The 19,345-nt window shown below is 38.7% G+C and overlaps 1 long non-coding RNA gene across 2 annotated transcripts in view; it reads left to right on the top strand.

Annotated features, from left to right (window-relative positions):
* Positions 1-16,683, top strand: part of LOC125462723 (uncharacterized) — a 26,562-nt gene extending 9,879 nt beyond the window's left edge. For both annotated transcript variants that reach the window (XR_007249692.2, XR_009446992.1), the window contains exons 2-3: positions 14,755-14,852; positions 16,108-16,683. This is a non-coding gene — a long non-coding RNA (uncharacterized LOC125462723). The remainder of the gene's footprint in view (positions 1-14,754; positions 14,853-16,107) is intronic.
* The last annotated feature ends 2,662 nt before the right edge of the window (positions 16,684-19,345 follow it).

The raw sequence follows: 19,345 nt of genomic DNA on the forward strand, positions 1-19,345 counted from the left end.
AGCAGAGTGGAGGATACACCCTTGTCTGTATCAGTGATGCTGAGGTGGAGGTGGCCGAAAGCTTCAAATTCCTAGGAGCAAGTACCACCAATAATCTGTCCTGGTCCGCCCACTTCAATGCTGCAGTCAAGAAGCACACCAATGCCTCTACTTCCTCAGAAGGCCAAAGAAATTCAACATGTTCACAATGATTCTTATCAACTCTTATAGATGCATTGTAGAATGAATTCTATCTGGATACATCACAAGTTGGTCCTGCACCTGCTCTGCCCAAGACCACAAGAAATTACTCAGAGTTGTGAAAGTGGCCCAGTCCATCACAAAAGTCAGCATTCCTTCCAAGGACTCCATCTATACTTCCCATTGCCTCAGGAAAGCAGCCAATACAATCAAAGATAGCTCCTACCCAGATTAGACTCCCTTCCACCCTCTTCAATTTGGTAAAAGATACAAAAGCTTGACACAAGTAGCGACAGTTTGAAGAACAGTTTTTTACCCGTTGTTTTCAGACTAACAAAACAGCCTTTTCACATACTGGTTTTGATCTCCTTATTTTAGGAAAGCTGTCAATGCAATGAATGAAATGCATTGCGGAATGATATTGACAAGGAGGATATGAAAAGGAGGTTCCTCTTGTAACTCAGTTCAAAATTAGGCTGCCCTGTTTTAAAATTAGGGAGTGAACTTTTAGGACAGAAATGGAGAGTTTTTTTTCTCACAGAGGGTTGTGTGAATTTGAATCTCTCTACTCAGAAGACAACAAAGGTGATGTAGAATTTGAAACACAAACGGATCAGCCATATGGCTGGACAGGCTCAAGGGACTGACTAGTCTATTTCTGCTCTTGTTTTGCATGTTTGCATGCATGGAATCTCGACGTGTTAGGTTGAAAATTAACTGTGCAATGACTGCACAAAATCACTAACATCCCAAGCAAAGTAAAGCAGTAGTTTACTATTTTTTATTTCAGGGGCAAAGTGTAACTTTTAGCATCAGAGGTCCTACTCAGGACAATTGCAGAAAACTTGCCTCCACTGATTCAGTAATGGTACACATCTGGCTTCAATGTGCACTTCATCAGCGGGCCATTGATGGTCCAGGAATGCACGTTCTAAGTCTTGGCTTCAACAAACAGGAGTATCACATGCTGTATGCTAATTTCTTCCTTGTTAAGTCAGCAAAGCTGAAATCAGACAAAATCACTTCAAAGTGAAACCTGAAATTACTATTTTCCAAACATATTTTATAACTATCACAGGAAGGCAAAGCTTCACTGCTGCTGCATTCTCACTGAAACAAAAGCATGCAACTACATGACGTGGGAGTGAAGGAGAATGTTTTCGTTGGTGGGGATGTGATAAAGGTGGCTTACTGTCGGAATTCTATGCCTAGCATAGCATTAAAACTTTGGTTGCACAAAAGCATAATTATATAGTGTTGCATACTTCAGGACTTCTGATGTAGGCATGAAAATGACCTCCTTGGGATCCCTCCAATTCACACTGTGTAAAGACATAACACAAGGCTTTATTGCAATAGATGTGAGGGTTGAGGAATTCCTTCAATAAACTGCGTTATCTGTTTAACATTCCCCAGGATTATCTGCTGACATGGAGATCGATGTAGTTTTAATCCTAGTTTTGAGAGTTTAAAAATGCTTCATATCTGATGTTATCTGCCATCAAAGAGTCAGTAGTTTGTGAGGGTTGAGCAAGGCTTGGCCACTGCAACATCTTTCAATCTTGGGAAATCTAAATACTCTGCTCAGCTCTCACACAGGCGCAACCTATCTAAATTCTACAGTGAAAATAACATACTAGATATTAAAGAGAGAAAATAAAGGTATCTTTGTGAAAATACACTGCAATTTTTACATGTCACTAACATGTCTTCAGAAATTTTTCTTTTTCTCTGTCCTCGCTAATGCAACTGGGGTAGCGGAAGCCTGCTCTGTAGTTCACATTGTTGACGTGAGAGATTTGTACAGTTGTCCCCATGGGTAACTAGGCCTAGAGAGTCCTCAGATTCAGAGTCACACTCTTGGCTTGGACCTCTTTAAGTTTTGGCTCCGAAGGCAGGGAGAATAGGAAGAGCCAAGAACCTTTATCTGGAGCACTCTGAGAAGAAGCTTCAGGGGTTCAGTGTGAAGGCTTTTCACTACATGAGCTTCTACAGTGAGTTGGCTAATGTGAGTATGGCTAGATAAATGGAGCACACATCAATGCGCAAATCTGAAAGACATGATACTGAGTGTGTTGGGCGGTGCTTTCTCTGGGTATTACAAACAATTCATGGAGACAGCCAGAGGCAGGCATAGTACTTACAATAAAAACCAAAAGAGCTGCAGATGCTGTAAATCAGGAACAAAAACAAAGTTGCTGGAAAAGCTCAGCAGGTCTGGCAGCATCTGAGAAGGAGAAAACAGAGTTAAAGGTTTCGAGTCCGGTGACCCTTCATCAGAACTTCCTCAGAAGTTCAGAGAACTCAAAGTTCTGAGGAAGGGTAGCTCTGTTTTCTCCTTCGCAGATGCTGCCAGACCTGCTGAGCTTTCCCAGCAGCTTTGCTTTTGTTCATGGTACTTTCAATGTTGGTGAACTCTTCTATCCTTCAATCCCACTTACGGACTGTCTCTGAAAAGCCTTTCTACTGTTCCTGCAGCTGTCTGTGCAATTGTATGAAGTTATTAAGAACATGGATTTGTCTTCTGCCTGGGGCTGAGTAGGTACCTGGTCTCAGAATTTTTGATGATCTCATGTTTACTGAATAAAATTGATGGCAACTTCTGGTATTCTAACATTCAGTTAAACAAGACAATCCAGAAGTTAATGTCAAAGATACTTTGCTCCTGCCCATGGTGCACCATTTCAATTTTTGAAGAAGGAATCAACATTGAAATTGTTGATTCGATACAAAATTAATTGAATTCCCTATTATTTCACCACAATGATAGATTAAATAGATAAGCCCAATTCAATCAAGAGAAGCCAAATTTTAAACTCTGCATCAGTTATAATGCTACTATACAATTGCAATGGCCCTGAAAAAAGAATACATTGAAAAGAAAATGTAACGCTGTAATTTTTTAAAAAATTAAATTACTTTTCTTAAAGTTTATAATTTTATTTTTAGTTTTCTAAAAGGGGAGGCAATGACCTAATGGTATTATCTGTGGATTGTTAATTCAGAGATCAAAGCAATGTTCTAGGGGCGCGGGTTCAAATCCTGCTATGGTAGATGATGGAATTTGAATTCATTAAATATTTGGAACTAAGAACGTAATGGTGATCATGAATCAATTGTCAATTGTTGGAAAAACCCATCTCGTTCACAAATGTCTTTTAGGGAAGGAAACTGTCATCCTTCCCTGGTCTAGCCTACATGTGACTCCAGACACACAGCAATGTGATTGACTCTTAACTGTCCTCAGGGCAATTAGGGAGGAGCAATAAATGCTGGGCTAGCCAGCAGAACCCTCATACCATGAATGAATAAAAAATTCTCTCTTAATATCTTGTGAATGTTTTTATCTATATTTCACCTTTCTATAATGATTTAAATGTGATTATATTTCCTACATGTTACTTCCTGCTTTGCTTCCTATGAGAATTCTTTAAACTGATTGGTTGATCAACTTGCCTGATCTGTTCCTGATTACCACAGATCAGAACAGTGGAAGCCTACACTCTGGAGGTACCCTTCCAACAGCTTTTTTGAGGTTAAACGTAAGCACCATTTCTTTGCTACTGACTGCAAAAGCCGAGAGATTAAATTCCAAAGCTGAATTCAACATTCTGACTTAATTAGATGCAATTTAGAAACAACTTGAAGTAGGGTTAAAGTGTACACAATAAGGCATTATATATTCATGAAAGCCAGAAATTGGCTGGAAGATTATTTGAATTTATTCAATAAAGGTTCCTGTCTCACTCCTCCAAATCGGCCTGAACATACAACTTGCACATGAAGCAATCACATGGCAATAACCATAAAAGATTAAAAATTAATTTTTAACTTTCATTTCTATTATAAACATGGACTATAATAAAAGTGCCCTCTTCACATTTAAAGGACATTTTTAAATTATACTTTTTCCTTGATTTAGACTTCACTTGATTTCATCATAGAGCCATACAGCACAGAAACAGATCATTTGGTCCAACCAGTCCACGCCGAACATAATGCCAAGCTAAACTAGTCCCACCTGCCTGCGCCTGGTGAATATCCCTCCAAACATTTCCTAATCATGTACTTATCCAAATGTCTTTTAAATTTTGTAATTGTACTTGTATCCACCACTTCCCCTGGAAGTTCATTCCTCACATGCACCTCCTGTGTGTAAAACATTTGCTGTTCATATCATTTTTAAATCTCTCTCTTCTCACCTTAAAAATGTACACCTTAGTCTTGAAATTCCCCCATGCTAGGGAAAAGGCACCTACCATTAACTCTAAAAATACTCCTCATTATTTTATAAACTTCTTTCAGGTCACCTCTCAACTTTGCTCCAGTGAAAGAAGTCCCAGTTGACTCAGGATAACAAAGTGTGAAGCTGGATGAACACAGCAGGCCACGCAGCATCTCAGGAGCACAAAAGCTGACCTTTCTGGCCGAGGCCCTTCATCAGAGCTTGAAACGTCAGCTTTTGCTGCTTGGCCTGCTGTGTTCATCCAGCCCCACACTTTGTTATCTTGGATTCTCCAGCATCTGCAGTTCCCATTACCAGCTGATTCAGCCTCTCTTTGTAACTCCAACCTTCCATACATTGCAACATTCTGGTAGATCTCTTCTGAACCCTCTCCAGCTTGATAATATTCTTCCACTAACTGGGAGACCAGAACTGGACATAATATTCCAGAAGAGGCCTTACCAATGTCCTGTAAAATTTCACCATGACTTCCCAACTCCTATACTCAAAGGGCTGAGCAATGAAGGCAAGCAAGCTAAACACCTTTTCATCCAATCTGTCTATGTGTGATGCAAACTTCAAAGAATTATGCACCTGAACTCTTTGGTCCTTCTGTTCTACAACACAACACAAGGCTCTAACATTAATCGTAAAAGCTCTACCTTTGTTTGTCATACCAAAGTACAGTACCTCATGTTCGTACAAATTGAAGTCCATCTGCCATTTTTGAGCCCATTGACCCATTTCATCAAGATCCCTTTGTCATCGTAGAAAATCTTCTTCACTGTCTACCACACCACCAATTTTGATGTTATCCATAAACTTACTAACCATTTGTTCCATATTCTCATCCACATCATTGACATAAATAACAAACAAAAGAGGACCCAGAACTGATCCCTGTGGAACACTGCTGGTGGCAGGCCTCCAGCCGGAAAAGCAACCCTCCACCACCACTGTCTCCTGCCATTAAGCCAACTGTGTGTCCAATTGATAAATTCATCTTGAATCCCGTGTGACCTAACTTTACTAATTATTCTACTGTGCAGAACCTTATCAAAGGCTTTACTAAAGTCCAAAAATATCTACTACTCTGCCCTCATCAATCTTTTGGATAACTTTCTCAAAAAACTTAAACAAGTTTGTGAGACACCATTTTCATCACATAAACCATACTGACTAAGCCTAATCATTTTCCGTCTCTTTAAACGTCCATAAATTCTAACTTATAAAATTACCGCCAACAATTTACCCACAACCAATGTCAAACTCACAGGTCGATAGTGTCCCAGTTTCACCTTAAAACTTTTCTTAAACAAATGTACAACAATAGCCATTCTCCGGCCGTCAGGCACCTCACCTGTAGTTATCGACCCTTGGTCCAATTCATCCAGGCTGAACAGTTATCTTAAACTGATCTAGTCCCATTTGCCAGCATTTGGCCCATGCCCTCTAAACCCTTCCTATTCAAATATCCATTCAGATGCCTTTTAAATTTTGTAATTGTGCCCGCCTCTGCCATTTCCTCTGGCAGCTCACTCTGTAAATGTACCCACTGTCTGCATGAAGAAGTTTCTCCTTAGGTCTCTTAATTTTTTCCCCTCTCATCTTAAATGCAAGCTGTCTAGTTTTAGACTTCCCTGCCCATGGGAAAAGAGATCACTCTATCCATGCCCCTCATGACTGTATACACTGTATCACTCCTCAGCCTCTGACACTCCAGGGAAAATAGCTCCAGCCTATTCCGCTTTTCCCTATAGCTTAAACCCTTCAATCCTGGCTACATCCTTGTAAATCCTTTCTAAACCCTTTCAAGTTTCACAATAGCTTTCCTTTGGCAGGGAGGCCAAAATTGAACTCAGTATTCCAAAAGTGGCCTAACCAATGTACTAAGATAATAAAATGTGAGGCTGGATGAACACAGCAGGCCAAGCAGCATCTCAGGAGCACAAAAGCTGACGTTTCGGGCCTAGACCCTTCATCAGAGAGGCCCGAAACGTCAGCTTTTGTGCTCCTGAGATGCTGCTTGGCCTGCTGTGTTCATCCAGCCTCACATTTTATTATCTTGGAATTCTCCAGCATCTGCAGTTCCCATTATCTCTAACCAATGTACTATACAGCCATGACTTCCCACTCCCATACTAAATAATTTACACAAAAAATGACAATGAAATATTTTGCAGGGCTTAAATAATGATTTAAATTTTGACTGGTTATGGGTGAAGTGTGTATTCTGAAGCATTATAAATTTGTTCACTTTATCAGTCAGTTCACAGAACAAAACCAATGATTTAGTTTACATAGAAAGCGTTGACTCTTGGAAATTAGTGATCCATTAAAAATCCTTCGACTATTCTATCTGAATTGTCTAATTTAATGTTTCCAAACACTTATAATAATATGACCTGCTACCTTTTATATGTCAGGCAAAGGAGGTAAAGTAAGTAAGTCAGTATTAATGAACTGTCACTGAAGAGAAATGTTATTTTTTGTGCAGCTCAAAGGCGGCCTCCACTGGTGATAACTAATACTACAATACTGTGCATATAAGAACTGGGTCCAAAACATATTGGTCTGTACCTGTTATGTAGCTATATTGTGTATGCTAGTTAAGTTGGATCAATCATAACCTACCTTGTTAATCCTAACTTGTCAGTAAAATTTACTGAAACTATTTGATATTAATATAAAGCCATTAGTTAAGCAAATTGACTCTAATTTATTTCTTGGATGAAGAATTCACAAGTGCTTCCTAATGAACAGGAGCATGTGATAGCAGCATAGTTTGAAACAATATCTTCACCACAAAGCCCACTCTTCTCCCTGACTGCTACCTTAGGTGTCTGTAATTGTGTGATCCTGAGCTGAGTTAGCAACTCCATGTCCTATACACCCCAACGCCCACCAACTCACATCTACATTATGTTACACAATTCAGTCTGTCTACTGCTAAAATAATTTATGTTGCTGCCGTCTGTAGACTTGATCATTTCAATTTTCTCTGATCAGCCCCCTAATCCTTCATGTTTTCCTTCATAAACATAAGTTTATCAAAAATGCTGCTGCCTGTTTCCTCTCCTGCATCAAGTCCTGCTCACCCATCACTCTCAATAATGTTGAGCTAAATTAGCTTCCAGTCCCTTAGTGCATTAAATTTAAATCTTAGCTGTCTTCACTCACCTCTGCAATCCACACCTTTGGCTCTGGATTTTATATATTCCCCTCTACCTTTACCTGATTACAAGACCAGGTAACACGAAGACTAGTTCAACAAGAATGACCACATCATCCACGTCCTCATTGACAAGAAGAAAACTCTTTGCAGCTGGCAAAATAACATCACTAGTTCAACAACCAGGAAAACTAATTGAACAGCAAAGGTGGAGTTACAAAGATAAACTGGAGGCATCAAGAACCAATGGTGGACTGAGGACAGAGTTGCAATGCCTTGCTGACTAGCACGACACCCATGGTTTCTGTAGTGCCATCAAGGCAACATATGGACCCAATACACTGGGTCACAAACCAGTGCAAAGTAAGGAAAGAACTCTTCTTATAAACAGAGAAAATGTCAGCCTCTGATTGCAGAGAACACTTCAAAGAACTTCTGAATTGTGGATGTTCAAGGAAATCACCCAACTCCTATCAATGATGATTTCCATTCCCCCAAGTACCACAGAAGTCAAAGCCACCATTAAACACATTAAGAATGGAAATGCTACAGGAGTAGGCTGAATTCCAGTGAACATTTTCAAACATGGAAGAGCAGGACTAACCTGTCATCTCCATCAACTGTTCATGAAAATCTGGGACAAAGAAGAAATCCCTTCTAATCTCAGGGATGCTGCCATTTCCAACCTATTCAAGGAAGGATCAAAGTGGGCTGTGGGAATTACTGAGGAATGCCTCTACTGACCATCACTGGGAAGATCATTGTCCAAATCCTTGCCAGGTCCCTTCTCTCTGTTTCTGAGGAAATCCTTCCTGAACACCAATGTAGCTTCTAACCGAATCAATGAACTACGGATATGATTTTCACTGCTCAGCAATTCCAAAAGAATTCCCAGAAACAATACCAATCACTCTATATGGCCTTCAACAATTTGGCAAGATATCTGGCTCAGTCAATCGGAAAGTGATATGGAAAGCACTGTCAAGGCCACTGTCCAGAGAAATTCATCAACATCCTCCATCTCCTCCACAACAAGATGTCATGAATTTCCTCACCAACATAAAATAACAGAAACCTTCAAGGTCAAGGCTGAAGTCAAGCAGAAATATGTCATTGCTCCCTCTTTTTTCTTCATCTTCATCTCTACCATTTTTCATTTTATCAAGAACAAGCTTTCAGGTGGTGTGGACATTGTCTACAAGATGAATGGTAAAATTTCCAACATCATCTGGGTGAAGTCCAATAAGAAAATGACGCTGATGTTGCTCATACAATTTAGTATGCTGATGACATTATCATCTCTGCTCTCTTAGAAGGGAATCTTCAAGCCCCGCCTAATACCTTTGCAGAGGTATACTGAAGAATCAGTCTCAGACCCAACCACAAGAAGACTCAAGTCTTTACTAACTTGTCCCTGGGAAATTTCTGGTCACTGCCTCCAGTAGGATGAATGGAGAAATTCTTCCAATCACGGAGCATTTCCCCTACCTAAAGAACAATGTCTCATCTAAGGCTGACATTCATGCAGAGATCCAATGCCACATTCAATCTGCAAGCACCACCTTTGGATGCTGAAGAATGAAAGTGTTTGAAGACTGTGATATCCATATTGATACCAAGATCCTTGTGATTAAGGCAGTCGTCTTTCCAACTCTTCTATTTAGCTCTAAAACTTGGACCACTTATAGACATTACCTCAAGATCCTGGAGAAGAACCATCAAAGCAGCTTGAGACAAATTCTCAACATCAGCTGGATATTCAGGCATGCTAACATCAGCATCCATGAAGGAGCCAATAGCATCACCATCTAGGCAATTATAATTCGAACCCACCTTTGCTGGGCTGGTCACTTGCTTAGGATTCAAGAGTTCCAACTCCCAAAGCAAATCTTCTTTGCCCAGCTAAAGGAAAACACTCAAACAAACAAAGGAAACTTTTCAAAGAGACCCTGCAGGCTTACATCAAGAAATGCAACATTGATGTCAGTACCTGGAGGCTCTGGCTCAGAACATACCAAATTGGAGGTACCATCTGTCTGAAACAACTCAATTTGTCGAGAACACCCGTCAGGAAGTGAAGCTATGGAAAAGGAGCCTGAGAAAGGAATTCCAATGATCTTCAGTCTAAGGACCGATTACATCTTCCAGAAACACTCAACATACGCAATAGGAGATATAGCTTTATAATCCAGTTCATCAGCCATGCAAGGACCCACAGAGCCCATGACCATGACATGGAATCTCCTAGGTGGACAATCACACTTCTTAGCAAGCCATTGCTGATGACGACCCCATTACCCTGCCAAGGTCCCACTACCCAGGATTCTTAGCACAACCACCTCTCTATCGAATGTCCACCCTTAAGATCTTTTGTCAAATCTACAACTTTGATCAGGTGCTTATTGTCACTCCTCTTCATTTTTCCTTCTTCAACTCAGTGTCTGTTCTTCCTTTTGCCTCCTTGCAGTACATTGTTAAAGATATTGTTATTTATATGCAAGTCATTTTTGCAAACACTTGGTTTGGCTTTAAGTAAATTTGACTACAAAGATTTTGCTTTAAAGGTTAATTTTTAAAGGAATTTAAAAATATATCTTGTTCTGTACCAAGCATAGGTAGCACTGGCTAGTAAGTCATTAACAAAACAAGCTCATTGCATTGTACAGTTAGTTGTAAGTATTAAATTGTATATTAGTTATGTTTAATTGTGTTTAAGTGTGGGCATTAACTGAACACTTACTTAGATCTCTATCAAATTACAAGGATCTTATAGTGCAGTAGTGGCACGCGTATGCTTGGGCTCAAATTTTGTCTCCTAGAGGTGTGTCTAACATATCCAAGCAGATTGCTAAAAAATAATTTATAAAAAGGAACAGTTATGTGAGGAGATGTATGTTTATCTCGTGTATCAATAAATACACAAGTTTACAAGATAGCTCTGTTTATATCCTTCACCTCCTTGTTTTCTGGAACATTAACAGGAACGTCAGAAAGCCAATGCTCTGCCAAGCACTTTTATTTTTCTTTTAATTTTTTCATAAATTGATGGCATTGCTGGCTGGACCAGCATTTATTGGCCATACTTAATTGCCCAGAGGACAGTTAAGAGTGAACTATATTGCTGTGGGTCTGGAGTCACATGTAAACCAGACCAGATAAGAATGGCAGTCTCCTTCCCCAAAGGACATTAGTGAACCAGATGGGTTTTTCCAACAATTAATTTATGGTCATCAGTAGACTCTTTATTCCATATTCTTATCTAATTTCAAATTCCACTATCTACCTTGGCAAGATTTGAACCCAGGTCCTCAGAGCATTAGATGTCTCTGGCTGAACAATCCAGTGGTCATACCACTAGTCCATTGCCTCCCCATTTCCAATAATAAGCCTCCCCAATGATTATACAAATTAGTGTACTTTGTTCCACAGATCACTAAAATCAATGTTCTTCATTCAGACAGTCTAGTTTTTGCTACCTGATTCACTTAACAAATTCCATCCACATCAAAAGATGTTTTATACTCTTTTTAAATAACAATAAAAGAAAGTTGAATGGAGTAACAATGCTATGTACAACATATTGTTTTCTATCACAGTCGTTACAAACCGTAGCAGCACAATATTTTACAATAAATCCTTAGAAGAGCATAAATCTTGGTAATTAGATTACATTCTTTTATTCATACACTTCTATTAAAATTGGATACCTTCCTTCACATGCCTTCGTTCTCTATATGGCCTACCATGTTGGACATGGAACTGACCAATGAATCCTGAGAAGTTGATGTTCTCTCTATGTGTAACTTGACTTGGTTTGTCAGTACTATAGCAATTAATCAAATGATAATACCTTCAAAATTTCTTGAGCAATGGGACTGACTAAACATTGTGAGGCTACTTGTGGTCCATATCCCAATCCCACAAAATAATTATGGGCAGTAATAGATTTATTGATTTCCATTCACTGTTAATTGAACTGCCAACTGTTGACAGGACTGATTGGGAGAATGTAAGGAGAAGTTGTTTGGAATTTCTGGAACATTGTCTTCTACTGATCTGAGTATAAGTACAAATATTATAGCTATTGTTCACTTTTAGTGTCATTTTCAATCATAAAGTGAGGAAGCAACTTTTAAAATTATTGTATTTATTGTAGTCAGATCATTAGAACTCAAGAGTCTCAGCATTACGATGCATTATTTGTTGGAGCATTGGGTTCAGATATCACCTCACAATAAATAACAAATATGCATTGGCAGAGGGACAGGAATAGTAGTGAATAATTCTCAGACGATTACATTTAATAGTTTGAAAACATAATGGTAAAGAGGAACCTTGTTAAATTTGATGAAATAGTAGCATGCGTTATTGCTGAAAAGGGAAACACTTTGTTGAAGCTTTTCATCAGGACAGTGAAGAAGGAATTTAGAAGTAAAAGAAAGACAGCAATTATATTGTGAAAGAGGAACGAGTCAATTGATTAGCAAGTGGACGCTTATCAGTTGAGGTATTGTCATGGAGAATGTGCCAGTTAATGGTGAATGACAGTTAACTGCCAAGTTCTGTTTAAATGTTAAACCATGCAGGTTAATTCTAATTGGGTGAAAATTGCCCCAAGGAATGAACCAGAAAAACGCTGTCACCTATGCTGTTGAATTGAATGCACAGTGGGTGTACATGGTCCTTCTATCTGCAAGAAGAGATCCCTGTAGGCCTGCATGAGGCTAGGTATGTCAGCTGTAAATCTAAGGACTGGTGGATGGTATCAAAAACATAATCCTGTGAATGTTCACAACATGTAAGATACTGGCTTTGCCCAATCAGCCTACACTTGCAAAACTCACAACATTGTCTAACATTAGATGTAATTCTGTGATTGGACAATATTTGCTGAATAATCCTGAGTGTTTTTGTTTTCCTTTATTCATTCATAGGATGAGGGTGTTGCTGGCTCGGCAGCATTTATTGTCCACACTTAATTGCCCAGAGGGCAGTTGAGAGTCAACCACATTTTTGTGAGTCTGGAATCACAGCTAGGCCAGACCAGGTGGGGATGGCAGTTTCCTTCCCTAAAGGGCATTAGTGAACCAAATGGGTTTTTCCCAACAATCAACAATGTATTCACAGTCATCATTAGATTGCTAATTCCAGATATTTATGGAATTCAAATTCCACCATCTGCCATTGCAGGATTCGAAACTAGGTCCTCGGAACATTATCTGGGTCTCTAGATTAACAGTCCAGTGATAATACCACTAGACTATTGCCTCCCCACAGCGTATGATGAATTGCACCGAAAACCAGTTTAGGATTGTCATTCTGGCTCTCAGTGTAGCTGACTTGTGAGTACTGGAAGCTACATACATTCATAAACAGTCAGAAAGAACATGTACATACAGTGTGTCTGTTTCAGTTAGCAGAATAGACGACAGTAATTCATGGATTCACTGCTCAGGGCAATGCTTTGACCAACCATTTTACTTTGGTATTTAGAATAACCCTGATGAGCCCAAGATGAGGTTTAACAAAATGTGTTTTCCAGCAATATTCAAGTTCTCTTTGGCCAAACAACTAAAGATATTTTAACCAGACTCAGAAGCATGTGTATTTCCAGAAGTTTCAACTCATTAAAGATAAATATGGAATCTCCACTGTCATCGGGTGCCTGCCTGCTTGCTGCAGAAATGGTGACACACCCAAGCTGACTTTGAGCAACAAGGCCTGCAGTATCTTCCCCCAGTCAGGCAGCTTGAAGGACAATAGTGAGTGCTCATTCAAAATCAAATTCCTGAAACTGGAAGGACCACCCTGTGATAGTTGCCCATCAATCTGAAGCAGCTGTGTTCTGCCCTCAATAGTGCCACTGCAAAGGATATGAGGACATGCTGCCAACAAGACACTCATATCCAGATGACCAAAGTCTCAGCTAGGTGCTTTTTGTAGGAACAGAGCAGATTTGGGCTTAGGGATCATAGGGAGAAGTAGTTAGGGGGATTGGAGGGTAAGGTAGGAGATTGGCATTCAGTCAGGAACAAAGCTGTGCAGAGTAAGGGAACCATCCCTCCAACTGACAGTCTGTGCACACTGGTTTACTGGTCAGGGACTGACTCTTTCCACTGTTGCCTGGAGTTGAGACAGGAAGATTTCATCCAGAGTTTCATTATTAACCATGTGAATTCTACACTTAGCAACACTACTGTGTTGCAAAGTTCATCACAAAGTATTCACAGAGTGGTGGTGCCCATCTCCTATTCTGATTCGTTTAGTCAAGGTCAGGGGCTCTGGGGTTCTACAAAACTTTCTATATTATTCCTGGCTTTGCAGCCAGTGGTGCAATATATTGGAGCTGGGAGAATAACTTAGGATCATTGCATCAAAAAGATTTAAAAGATGTCTACATAAGTGCACATTAGTTTTATTTTGTAATTTGCTTGATGTCTTTGGTGAATTTAACAGTCTTTCCAAATATAAAACTAAAAAGGATACATTTAATATTAAGCAATCACTATCATTGTGCCCCAAAGGAATTGTTTCTATCCTAATGATGGATAAAACAAGGCACAAAAAGATCTTTTAAACATTGTCAGATTGTTGAGTATGAATCCACTTATTAGAGAAAAAGTAATGGAAAATAAATAATCACCAAATTCTTTTCATAAATATTTGAATCCATGATCTGGTATCTGGGTTAAATGTACTCATATGTAATGCTACAATGAATTTTATCAGTCCGAATTCACCTGATAATTACACTCGCTTCCCTGTTCTTTAATTTTTAAGAAAACTTACAATACTTAATTGAAACATATAAAATAATCAGAGGGTTAGATAGGATGGATAGGGAGAGCCTTTTTCCTAGGATGGTGACGGTGAGCACGAGGCGGCATAGCTTTAAATTGAGGGGTGAAAGATATAGGACAGATGTCAGAGGTAGTTTCTTTACTCAGAGAGTAGTAAGGGAATGGAACGCTTTGCCTGCAACAGTAGTAGATTTGCCAACTTTAGGTACATTTAAGTCGTCATTGGATAAGCATATGGACATACATGGAATAGTGTAGGTTAGATGGGCTTGAGACAGGTTGGCACAACATCGAGGGCTGAAGGGCCTGTACTGTGCTGTAATGTTCTATGTTCTATATAACTTATCATTTTTGCTTCCTTCCTTTATGCCATTCAGGCTTGTACTGAATATTCCTCAGAGACTTATTAACTTCAGAATGGTGAATTATAATGTAACTCGCAGAGGGAATTGTACAAGAGAACTTACAAAACCTGGTATGTAAACTTCTTTGGTTTGGTTGTGTGTTTACTTTCCACATTTTCCTGTTTTTATGTCTTCTGTACCTCGAAGCCCCACATGATGGGGTTTGCTGGTACCTCACTAACTGTCCCAACAAATGTTAGAGGTCTAGATTTTGTGGTAAAGATAATGTTGAGTTAATAATGTTCAATACTGTTAAGGATTAATTGAGACAGCAACTACTGGCGATGACACAAATAGTTAAATATGGAAATCAGGAAGATTCGCAATGGAGGATCCAGTGCTGAAACAGATTTCTATTCACTATTGGAGCCATGTAAAATGTGTGGACTAATGTAAATACAATGAATGGTCAATACCATTCTTAAACACAGATTGCTACATATGAGATCACTTGTTTTTTGGAGGAGAGAAAAATATTGGAAGAATACTGTCTAACCAAATTCACAGAGATAAAATTGAAGTGGCAACAAGTTTGAATGGCAACATTCTTTTAGTTTGTTTTTTCTTCTGTACTATTGAGGACTTGAGATTTCCTTCTTGATCAGTGGATCTATTCTCACTGATCAGAGTATCCATCCAAGATTTTCCAAGAAAACTCTCTCATCAGGAAAACTAAACAAAATCATTTTGAGAGTACATTCATTGTAACATATACTGCTCTATAACTTTATACAGAATATGAAATTGTTAACATCACAAGTGTAAAAACAAAATCATAGCACAGTGCTGAGTTTTCGTTATGTTGGGTGCTTTCTCTTCCCTGAGGACCTGTTGAATAACAAAACGAAGATGGTAAATGCCTCATTTTCAGTCATTCTGAATTTTAAAACATGCATTCCAATGAAAAATGCAAAATGTACTGATACACCTCTTTTTTTTCTATAACTTATTAATATTTAGTGGAAGCCATAAGAACATATCAATGCAAGGACCTTCAAAATGTTCCTGTTTATAATTAACAACAAGTATATGCTTGATGACCAGAGAACAGAGTTAAAACTGGCTTTTCTTAAATCTGGTCCAAACTTGCATACATTCTTGTCTTGTTTAATGATTTTGCCAACTTTGAAATGTTCTAATTTACGCTTCTTTCTGAAAGTTACTGATCAAGTCTGTAATAATCTATGGGAAGTGGCAGCTTTCTGCTGCCTTATCCACATCATGATTTGCCATTGTGTGCTCTGACAGCAAATATCATAGGCTATTAGAGAAAGCACCCTCTAAACCAAAGATTGATAAGGCACAATTTGTTAATATTCCTGACAGAGGAATCCACCGAGAAGGCGTTCATGACAGAACATTTGATGGAGAAGACGTTCCTGACAGAACATTCGACAGAGAAGGCAAAGAACATTCTGGAAGATGCACAACATGGCTGTAATTTCAACAGACTAAAGTCTATGTGTTTTTTTTAAATTATATGTAACTGGGACATGTATTTATTAGAACAGCATAACATTAGAATCTTGCTTTATTCAGCAACAGTTAGCAGTTATAAGAGGTTTATTTGATTTGGCAATAGTTTAATTAATTTGTTCACTGTTAGACTTAGATAAATAAATTGCTACTTGTTGGTTTTAAAGTGGGTATCAGGTGTTTATTTTGTTTAACCATGAGAAGATGCTGAAAGGCAGGTGACACCATTTTCACACTCCTTTTACAGATTATAGGGTGAAGTGCTCCTCTTTGGGTGTTTCAGTTTTAGTTCTCTGGGGCAGGAGGGTGAAAACAGATTGGGGGCTCATCCAGGATAGAAATGGATCTGTTGGATCAGATTGGATTTGGACAGATTTGAACAGATTTAGGGTATGAAAGGTTCCAGTAGATTTAAACAGACTTGGGGACTAGTGTCCTAGCTATTTTTTTAAAAAAAATCTTAAGTGAGAAGTGGAAAATTTGTTTAATTTTGGTTGCTTGTTGTTGGTTAAATAAAAAGTGGTAAAATTGCTCTTAGCATTACCAAAGAGGTTCTGGGGGTCAAAAATGCCTCCCAAATTTGCTAAGAAATTTTTGAAAGACAGAAAAAGGAGTCACTCCTTTTTGGGTGCTCCTGTTTGGTTTTATTGATTTTAGTCTTGAGGGAGGGGTCAATTTTCGCTTTATAAAACATTCTCTTCATTTTCCTCAACCACGTGTTTAATTCCTACAGTCTTGGAATATTTTCTGTATGAGATTTCCTTTTCATAAACCAGCTGTGAGAAAGTACATTACTTCTCAGTGGAACAGTTCTTTTTAGATTCAAAGCTGCTATTTTTAAAAGTTTGTGTAAGTGCGCCTTTGTATCCACATAGAAAGATAATTCATCTACTGTGTTGATGAAATACTTGAGTATTCTGACTATTTTGCAATGTGAAGTTTCAAAGAATGGGAGTGAAGCATATAAGATGCTAAAGGGGATTGACAAAGTAGACGTTGAGACGATGTATCCGCATTTGGAGAAGTCTATAACAAGAGGCCATCATTTTAGGATAAGGGGTCAGAAAGTTATGGGGGAACAGGTGGAAAAGTGGGGTTGAGGCTGAGGTGAGATTGTATCACATGGTGGAGCAGGATTATTGGGCTGAATTGCTACTCCCTGCTCCTAATTCATATGACCTTCTGTGCTGATGTCTAGAAGGCTGCTTGGCATTGGAGAAACACTGAAATCTATTGAAATAGAGAAAAATAGCAGGCTACTGCTCCTATTTAGTCAATCCTCCAATGTAGATGGTGTCAATATAAAGCTCAGAATATTAAGATATCCTTGGTTAAAATGGACATGTTCATATTTTACCATGAGGGCTTTTGAGATTTATTTCCTCAAAACTTTGTTGATACTGGCAATTTATGTCTCTCTTCTTTTGTCATACTATAAATATCTTTGCATTTTAACGCTTTATTTCTTGCATTGCAGATTGTTTTATAACAGTAATAAAACACATTTGCAAAATGATCCAGCTAGATTTTCCATACCAAAGGCTGAATCTAATATAAAGTATTCAACTCTGATATTATCATTGTGGTAGTAATTGCTACTCTAAGAATAGATCTTCTAAAAAAAGCTCAGGAAATGGAAGTAGAAATGATTCATATGGTGGGGCTGTCTGATAGATCAATGTCAAAATTAATAGTCACCAGTTCTTTAGTTGGAGTCATTTTCATGTTTCTTTTCCACCAAACTTGTTGAATAACAGTGATTTAGTCTTCAAACAATTACATCCTGTCTCTGAATAAGGAAGGCAAATTTGTGCCAAGTGTCTGTATTCACTAGAAAATATTTTGTTTCCTTGTAACTCTCAGAATTCAACCCTGTTTAAATAAGGAAGCTAATTTAGTATATTAACTAACTTCAGCACCCATTTCCCTAACAATAACTATCCTAAGCGTAAAAATGAGCATACGCATGTTTATGATATACAAGTGTTAATTGGAAACTTGGGAGTGAACAATGCATAAGCTCTAAGTTTCATTTATATTTCTATTTGTGGGTTAAGAGAAAACCTTAACTTCATTTTTGTGTACTTTGTGTCACTAGGGTATTTGAAATGTGTTTATGTGCTTTTGAATGAAGCTTTAAGAAAACATTGAGATGAATAGAATTGTGCTTTAGATAAAAGAGGGCAGCAGACAAGGTTCCACATGGTAGACCAATTAGTCAACTTAGGTCACATGGGATTCAGGGTGAGTTTGCCAGTTGGATGCATACCTGGTTTAATGGTAGGGGAGAGATCAGTGGTGGAGAGCTGCTTTTCATACTGGAGGCCTGTCACCAGTAGTGTTCCACGGGGACTGGATCTGGGACCTCTTTTGTTTGTCATTTACATAAATGATTTGGATTAGGATATAGAAGGCATGGTCAGTATGTGGAAGACACCAAAATTAGTGGTGTAGCAGACAATGAAGAAGATTTTCCAGGGTTACAAAGGGATTTTAATCAAATGGGTCAGTGGGTTGAAAAATGGCAGATGGATTTCAATCTGGATAAATGTGAGGTATTGCATTTTGGTACAACAAACAAGGATAGAGCTTATATAATTAATGTTAGGGCCTTGGAAAGTGTTGTAGAGCAGAAGGGGCCGAGGAGTTCAGGTACATAATTCTTTAAAGTCTGCTTCACACATAGACAGATTGGTTGAAAAGGTGTTTGGCGTGCTTGCCTTCATTTCTCAGTCCTCCGAGTGTAGGAGTTGGGAAGTCATGTTGAAGTTGTACAGGACATTGGTGAGGCCTCTTCTGGAATACTATGTCCAGTTCTGGTCTCCCACTTGTAGGAATGATATTATTAAGCTGGAGATGGTTCAGAGATTTACCAGGATATTGTCAGGTATGGAAGCTTTGAATGATAAAGAAATGCTGGGTAAGCTGGAACTCTTTTCCACTGGAGCTTAGGTTGAGAGGCAATGTTATAGAAGTTTATAAAATAATGAGAGGTATAGATGGGGTTAATGTTAGTTGGTTTTTCCCTAGCATGGGCGATTTCAGGACTAAGGGTGCATTTTTTTAAGGTGAGAAGAGGGAGATTTAA

This window comes from Stegostoma tigrinum, chromosome 21, assembly GCF_030684315.1.
Source record: "Stegostoma tigrinum isolate sSteTig4 chromosome 21, sSteTig4.hap1, whole genome shotgun sequence".
Taxonomy (NCBI): Eukaryota; Metazoa; Chordata; class Chondrichthyes; order Orectolobiformes; family Stegostomatidae; genus Stegostoma; species Stegostoma tigrinum.